The sequence below is a fragment of the Melospiza melodia genome, chromosome 17, assembly GCF_035770615.1.
Source record: "Melospiza melodia melodia isolate bMelMel2 chromosome 17, bMelMel2.pri, whole genome shotgun sequence".
Classification (NCBI taxonomy): Eukaryota; Metazoa; Chordata; class Aves; order Passeriformes; family Passerellidae; genus Melospiza; species Melospiza melodia.
In genome coordinates, this window is record NC_086210.1 from 9,785,129 (window position 1) to 9,793,955 (window position 8,827).

Below are 8,827 nucleotides of genomic sequence, written 5' to 3' on the forward strand. Positions count from 1 at the left end.
ATCTCCTTCCTGCTTGGCAGGGTTCCGTTTCCAGGGAGTGTGGGCAAGGACTGGCACTCACCTGCACAGAAAGGCTTCTGCCTTTTGTCCCTGTAGCTAAACCCAGGGTGAGATTCCTCCTTTAGTGCTCAAAGAAAGGAAAGGAAATCCCAGAAGGGATGTGCTCTGTCTTTGAAATCATTACCAATTGTGAGGAACACCCCTGCTAAAGTAGGATGTGTCCCTGATCAAAGAAGGTCACCCTTCTGACCAAACTGATCCCAGCCCAAAGGCCAGGCCTTCTGCTGGGCTCCGGAAGGGGTTCTGCAGGCAATGTGCTCAGGGGAGAGACCTCCACTGCCCTCACTTCTCTCAGGGATAACACATCCCATCCCATCCCAAGGGTTCCCAAGATGGCCACAGACAAGAGCAATGGGATCCAGCACACTTAACGACTGTGTCGAATATCAGGTTTAGGACTTTCCCAACCAGACAGTCATAAACCACATATCCTGAACATGAAGTAGATATGAAAATAAAATAAAAAAGAAAACCAGGACATTTAACAAGGACCTTTCCCCAAGGAAATCCAGGACTGCACTGAGCAGGTTCTGGGGCAGAACACATCCCACAGCTGGCCCAGGAGCCCCATGCAGTGCTGGGGAGTTCCTGACCCTTGGGCCCACTGAGGCTCTCCTGGGCCAGGGAGCTGCCTCAGCTGCCACAGCACTCGGGCACCACACAGGTGCCTCAGTCCCACCAGAGCACAGCCACCCACGAGAGGGTGAGACCCTTCTGCCACACATCAGGAGTGGAGAGGAACCTCCCAGGCCCCTTCACTGTCCCTTGGCACATTCATTTCAGCCTGACCCTCAAAGCCCTGCTCAGCAACATCCCCCACTAGAGTAGGATGTGTCCCTGGTCAAAGGAGGTCACCCCTCTGACCAAACTGATCCCAGCCCAAAGGCCAGGCCTTCAGCTGGGCTCTGGAAGGGGTTCTGCAGGCAATGTTTTCAGGGGAGAGATCTCCATTGGCCTCACTTCTCTAAGGGATAACACATCCCATCCCATCCCAAGGGTTCCCAGGATTATTATTGCAACAGTACATCATCAGTAGGGTAAAACTAACCTGTCTCATGACAGTCCAAACCAAGCTCAGATTCCCTATTAGTGGGTGAACAATCCAACGCTTGGTGAATTCTGCTTCACAATGATAGGAAGAGCCGACATCGAAGGATCAAAAAGCGATGTCACTATGAACGCTTGGCCACCACAAGCCAGTTATCCCTGTGGTAACTTTTCTGAAGCCTCCTGCTTAAAACCCAAAAAAGCCAGAAGGATTGTGAGGCCCCGCTTTCATGGTCTGTATTCGTACTGAAAATCAAGATCAAGCGAGCTTTTGCCCTTCTGCTCCATGGGAGGTTTCCGTCCTCCCTGAGCTCGCCTTAGGACACCTGTGTTACGCTTTGACAGGTGTACCGGCCCAGTCAAACTCCCCACCTGCCGCTGTCCCCGGAGCGGGTTGCGGCCAGCGCGCGCCAGCCGCTTGGCGCCAGAAGCGAGAGCCCCCCTCGGGGTTCGCCCCCCGCCGCCTCACCGGGTAAGTGAAAAAACGATCAGAGTAGTGGTATTTCACTGATGGCCGGGACGCCGGCAGGCGGGTCGCCCCGCACCGCCGAGCGCGTGCCCGGCTTCCCACTTATTCTACACCTCTCATGTCTCTTCACAGCGCTAGACTAGAGTCAAACTCAACAGGGTCTTCTTTCCCTGCTGATTCCGCCAAACCCGTTCCCTTGGCTGTGGTTTCGCTGGATAGTAGGTAGGGACAGTGGGAATCTTGTTCATCCATTCATGCACGTCACTAATTAGATGACGAGGCATTTGGCTATTTAATAAACACATACAAATTGTATATGTTCCTTTTCCGGGTTAAGTAAGGTGGCCCGTCCACCTGAATGACCAAATTGGAATTTATAGCCCAAAATGGGCTAGATGCGGTTATGACGGATGAACCCCTCCCAAACAAATACCGATTCCACTGTCCAGCGAACCTGTCGAGGGGAGAGGCCTAGTTTATTTACCAGGATTTACACAGATACAATTGATCTAGCTTTGCTAATGAATATATTTACAATGTCAACGGAGGTGGATGATAGGGCCCATGCAGTTCTCTCTAGCCTTGTTTTAGAGAGACCAAGGGCGGTCAGCAACTCATTATTATTGCCAAACCATTTGGTACGGGCTCCCATGGGGAAGCCAACATATTCAATGTCATCAGCATTGGTCAGTTGCTGAATTTCTGTATGAAGGCGCTGATATTTTTTGGCCTTCTCCAAGGCGGCCTCAGTCAATGAGACATCAGAGTGCTCAGACCTCACAGTCACATTGACCACAACTGCCTTAGAACCTTTGACAAAGATTAAATCCAGTTTAAATACTTAATTTACATAATCCCTTAGGTGTGGCTCCTCAAAAACTGTCCAACACTCCCTCTTAGCCTCCTCGCTAAGGGTTTCACAGATGGCATTGTGTCTCTTAATCCTGGCATCTTGAGTGATGGCACAGTTTCTGACAATGTGGGCTGTGGTCTCAAATCTAGCTCCACAATGTCCACATGATTGAGCAACATACTCTTGTTTACCCCTAGCCAGGAATTCTCTTGTTGGGTAGACATTCACTCTGAGTTGTAGGGCCGTGATTAGTTTACAGTGAGGTATGCCCTTAAACTGCCCTATCCAGGCATTACTGATCTCATCATTCTCGAAATGCTCAATCCCATGGCCCTGGGCAACCAGATGGGTCCATTTATGAAATTCTCGTTTCCTCCAGTTACAAGGTGTTGGGTAACGAATCTTAGGGATGGGTGCTTCCCATTCCAGCCAGGCTCCATCGTCGCCCCCCAACTCTACCAATGGTAAAGGCTCCCAAATCGATGGGATGGACTCTTGTGTCCTCCCCGCTTTCAACCACAATTTTCCAAATAACCGTTCCAGATGTACTTCCTTGAGACAGTTCACAAGAGTCTCATCCGAAGACTGGGCTAATCTATGGAGTCTTCACACCTGAATACTTGGAATGAGCAACGCCAACTTGATGAGGTCTAAACCGCCATCTTTAAAACTCGAATACAAGATCGCATCACATGTACTGGGGGGAAGATGAAGCCATTCCTTAACCGTGTTATGAATTAATTGGTCAAGGGATTCAAGCAGGCCCACCTTAACTTCGGTATGGTCAGCCAGATATATCAGTCTCGGGATGGTATAGGTCCTGAGTATATCGACTTTCTGAAGAGGTTTTAAAGGCGAACGACCAATCTGATGAAGCCAATCCATGAGCTTCTCTGATAGTCTAGGATCTGGAAAGCCAGTCCAGGGGTCAACCCATGTGCTGACGTACCTTTCTGAGCTCCCTGGGTCGATCATGTTAAGGGGGATCCATTAATCACCCACGTGGGACAATCATTGATAGTATATGAGTCCCTTGTAAGCTTGATGTAAAAGCCATGACATTTTCCCCCCTGTGTACTGAGGCCAGTTAGACTGCAAAAGGCCTCCAAAATTTTGATGTTATGACACATGCCTTCCCAAGAGTCACTCAGCAGCACCAAGTCATCAGCAAATGCCATGGCTGTAAATTTCCAGCCCCCATGATGGAAAACCTCACCTTCATTCTCGAGTTTATATAGAAGGGGGTCCATCACTAAAACTGAGCAGCAAAGGTGACATGGGGTCGCCTTGCTTGACACCTGAGCAAATGTATATGGGGTCTGTCCTTTCTCTTCCCATGGAAATGCACATCTTAACATCCCGATACATTTCCCTCACCAACTCTATCATGTGTGGATCCACCCCTCTCTGGACCAGACCCTCAAATGCTGATGACAGACGGTGTCAAATGCCTTAGCAATGTCCACGAACACAACCCCCAGATGTTTATGCTCTCACTTAGCTGTTCCACCACAAGCCATAACAACTTGAGGTTTTCAGCACAACTTGATGCGCAACTAAAACCCCGTTGCCGGGGGTTGATGGGACATGCTTTGGACAGCCTCGCAGTAGCAATCCTGGAAAACAGCCTAATCACCACTGAACCAATAGTGATAGGCCTCCAGTTATTGATATCACCAAGCTTCTCTGCATCCAAAGACTTGTGTATCAAGACTGTCTTGCAGTCCCGCAGCGCATCTGGAACAGTACCAGTGATAAGCCAGAGGTTGAACATCTCAGTCAACTGGGAAAACTTTGGGCCTTTTGCAATAATCTGACCCAAAGTGATCCCATCTGGCCCGGGAGCAGAGGTTTTGCACATCTCTCGCATGTTCTTATCAATCTCTTTTCCAGTAATTAAGGCCTCGAATGTGGCGTTATCCGCCTCCTTATATGGAGGGAAAAACTTGTCCACCAATTGTACCAGAAGAGCCTCTTCCTCCTTAGTCCATACCCATTTGTGGGCCCCTCAGGGCGATGACTCTTTGGGATGAGAAGCAACAATCCGCTCCACATTTCGCACAAGAGGATGTCTTATTCTCTTGTGCAGACCCAGGCCAGTCTTAGTAGCGAACCCACGTTGGCACACGTCACAGACCCATTCCCCAGTGGGAGCCATACACACCACCCCCTTGCAGCGCGGGATGTGATTGGAGATACTGTGGTATTTTATATTTTGTTTACCACATTTTGAACACCTGAAAATGATCTTTCTCTGCCCGTGCGTCCTTTTGAGATGGTCAATCAGCCCCAACATCCTAGTAAACCAGGTCTCACAACAAGGACAAGATGGTTGTTTGTCAGGCATGGACACGACAGGTGTTCTTGGCGTTGTACCACCACCTTCAGACCCGTGAGGAGCCTTGGGTGTTTTGGGCTCTTCACTAGCTCCCATCGCGCTCTCAGCCTCAGGTGTTTTGGGCTCTTCGGTACCTCCCACTGCACTCTCAGCCTCATCCTGGGCCATCCCCATAGGGGAGATCTCATAGGGCTCAGGGAGTTGCCCCAAACCCTACCAAACATCCACATGATGTACACCATCTTCTTTAACAATTCTGGAGTTAAAAAACTCCAAACTTACAAGATCGAATCCCTCTTCCCTGGGCACACAGGGCATAGATGGTAATTTGACATCAATGAGCCTTAGATCTAATGGGTCAGTCTGAGTGGTAGTCAAGATATAACGCAAAGCCATTTTGTCCGTCTGGTAAGCAATAAAGTGACAAGTCCAAGTGAGAGTAGAAGCATATAGTAGCTGACCCTCTCTCAAACTACCAACTGTGTCAACAACAGCCCATGGACAAGGCTCTGTGCAACAGCGAACTAACTGTGCCAACCTTTTTGTTTCAGCAATTCGTGAAACTATCATTGGGTGGTGAGTCCAACGACAGGGAGGGCTGATATGCGCCCTCTCTCACACTGGGGCAGAAGTCGACTCAGTTACCACGAGGGTATCCGGCAGGACCACGAGGAGGTGTGACTTCCGCGACTATGCCCAGTTAGTAAATATAGTTACTCCCGCCGTTTACCCACGCTTCATTGAATTTCTTCACTTTGACATTCAGAGCATTGGGCAGAAATTACATTGTGTCAACACCCGCCTCAGGCCTTCACAATGCTTTGTTTTAATTAAGCAGTCGGATTCCCCTGGTCCGCACCAGTTCTAAGCCGGCTGCTAGGCACTGACTGAGGCGGGGCGCTGGCCCGGAGACCCTCCCCCGGGGACCCTCCCCCGCACGAACCGCTCAGCCTACGCTGGCTGCGGCTGCGCGCGCACTGGCCGCACACCGCGGGAACCCCACCGGCGGGAACCGCTGGGGCAGCGGTGCGCAAAAATGATGGCCGCCACTGGGGCGCCGGCTGTGGCAAGGCGGAGGGTGGGCGGAGGGGGGGAGCAGGCGGCGCCCGCCACAGCCGGGGCGATCCACAGGACGGGCCCGGCATGTGTCCAGAGTCGCCACTGCGCGGTGCACACCCCGGTGCCCGGGCAGGCCACGCGGAGCGCACTCACCCACGAGCAGCACCTCGTCCAGCTGCGGCACGCGCCCAGCCCCGCTTCGCGACCCAGCCCGACCGACCCAGCCCTTAGAGGCAATCCTTATCCCCAAGTTACGGATCCAGCTTGCCAACTTCCCTTACCTACATTGTTCCAACATGCCAGAGGCTGTTCACCTTGGAGACCTGCTGCGGATATGGGTACGGCCCGGCGCGAGACTTACACCCTCTCCCCCGGATTTTCACGGGCCAGCGAGAGCTCACCGGATGCTTCTGGAACCGCAATGCTTTCCAAGGTGAGGGCCCCTCGCTCGGGATGAATCCATTCCAAGGCACCCAGCCCTTCACAAAGAAAAGAAAACTCTCCCTGAGGCTCCCACCAGCTTCTCTGGGATCGGTTGTGTCACCGCACTGGGTGCCTCACGGCGCCCGTCTCCGCCACTCCGGATTCAGGGATCTGAACCCGACTCCCTTTCGATCGGCTGAGGGCAACAAAGGCCATCACCTGCCCTTTCGGAACGGCGCTCGCCTATCGCTTAGGACCGACTTACCCATGTTCAACTGCTGTTCACATGGAACCCTGCTCCACTTTGGCCTTCAAAGCTCTCGTTTGAATATTTGCTACTACCACCAAGATCTGCACCTGCAGCAGCTCCACCTGGGCCCACGCCCCTGGCTTCGAGGCGCACCGCAGTGGCTCTCCTACTTGTTGCAGCCTAGCCCCTGCGGGCATCGTACTGCTGGCGACGGCCGAGTATGGGCCCGACGCTCCAGCGCCATCCATTTTCAGGGCCAATTGATTCGGCAGGTGAGTTGTTACACACTCCTTAGCAGATTCCGACTTCCATGGCCACCGTCCTGCTGTCTAGATCAACCAACACCATTTTTGGGCTCTGATGACTGTCAGCATCGGGCGCCTTAACCTGGCGTTCGGTTCATCCCGCAGCGCCAGTTCTGCTTACCAAAAGTGGCCCACTGAGCATTCGCATTCCATGGCGCAGCTCCACGCCAGCGAGCCGGCCCCCTTACCCATTGAAAGTTTGAGAATAGGTTGAGATCGTTTTGGCCCCAAGACCTCTAATCATTCACTTTACTGGGTAAAACTGCCCATTGCCGAGTGCCAGCTATCCTGAGGGAAACTTCGGAGGGAACCAGCTACTAGATGGCTTGATTAGTCTTTCGCCCCTAGACCCGGGTCGGACGACCGATTTGCATGTCAGGACTGCTACAGACCTCAACCAGAGTTTCCTCTGGCTTTGCCCTGCCCAGGCATAGTTCACCATCTTTCGGGTCCTAGCACGGACGCTCACGCTCCACCTCCCCGGCCCCACGAGGGGGCGGCAGGCAAGACGGGCCGGTGGTACACCCGGGGCTGCCAGGCGCGACACGCACCCGGGATCCCACCTCAGCCGGCGCGCGCCGGCCCTCACCTTCATTGCGCCACGGGCTTTCGACAACGGCCCCTGACTCGCGCACGTGCTAGACTCCTTGGTCCGTGTTTCAAGACGGGTTGGCTGGGTAGCCGACATTGCTGCGGACTCCGGGCGCCCCAGCGCGGCCCGTGAGCCTGGCCCAGCGGCGCTGCGCGGTCAGGGCGCACTGAGGACAGTCTGCCCCGGTTGACAGTGGTGCCAGGGACTGGCAGGCCCAGCCCCCACACCCCTGCGCGAAACGCCGCGCTGTGATGATGCCGCCCCCCCCCACCCTTGTGAGAGGCAGGGAAACGATGCCCCCCACCACAGCACCGCCGATGTGGGGGGAGGAGGGCGCGGCAGCAGTCCTTTCCCTCGGCCCCGGGATTTGGCGAGACCTGATGCCCGAGGGCTGTAACACCTGCTGCTGCTCGTGCGGCACTGGAACACCTGCCCGTCGGAGGCCTTCCCAGCCAACCTGGAGCCGGACGTGGCGCACCATTGCAGAGGAAATGTGCCCGGCCAGGGCCAGCTGCCGGCTGGGCAGCAGTGCCCGCACCAGCCTGCATCCCCCAGCCCGCCCCCGCAGACGGGGTTCGCCCAGGGGACAGAAGGGAGGCAGAGGTGAGGTTCCGCTGAACCCATGCCGACCGCAACTCGCCCGGTTGAATCCTCTGGGCGGACTGCATGGGCCCCACCCGTTTACCTCTTAACGGTTTCACGCCGTCTTGAACTCTCTCTTCAAAGTTCTTTTCAACTTTCCCTTACGGTACTTGTTGGCTATTGGTCTCATGCCAGTATTTAGCCTTAGATGGAGTTTACCACCCGCTTTGGGCTGCACTCCGAAGCAACCCAACTCCGAGAAGCCCCGGGCCTGGCGTGCCGGGGGCCGCTACTGGCCTCACACCATCCGCAGACTGCGGCCTCAATCACAAGGACTTGGGTCCCCCGAGAGCGCCGCCAGGGATTGGGGCTTCTGTACGCCACATGTCCCGCACCCCACTGTGGGGCAGGGATTCGGCGCTGGGCTTTTCCGCTTCATTCACCATTACTGAGGGAATCCTCGTTAGTTTCTTTTCCGTGGCTGACTAATATGCTTAAATTCAGCGGGTTGCCACGTCTGATCTGAGGTCGCAAGGCCAAAGCTTGGCCACACCTCCTGGCCCATACAGCTCCTAAAGAAGCAGAATGCCAACAGGCCAACAGCCAGCCAGCTTCTCCCACCTACTACCCTCACCTTCCTCCCCCACTGGCGCCCACGTGCCAGGGGAAAACAAAGCCAGAGGGAGAGAAGCGGAGACAGAGTGTCCTATCCCGGAGATGAGAACCGAAAAGGGAGTGTGGCAGAGACAGCCCTGATGGGGGACCAGACGAGTGGCGGCACGTGATGGCCTTGGTGGAGAGAGAGAGAAAAGCCATGGTGCTATTTGCGCCCTGAGACCACAACAGAAG

The 8,827-nt window shown here is 54.3% G+C and overlaps 1 pseudogene; it reads right to left on the reverse strand.

Moving 5' to 3' along the window:
* Positions 1-1,078: 1,078 nt before the first annotated feature.
* LOC134426191 (28S ribosomal RNA) lies at positions 1,079-8,509 on the reverse strand (annotated as a pseudogene).
* Between the last annotated feature and the right edge of the window lie 318 nt (positions 8,510-8,827).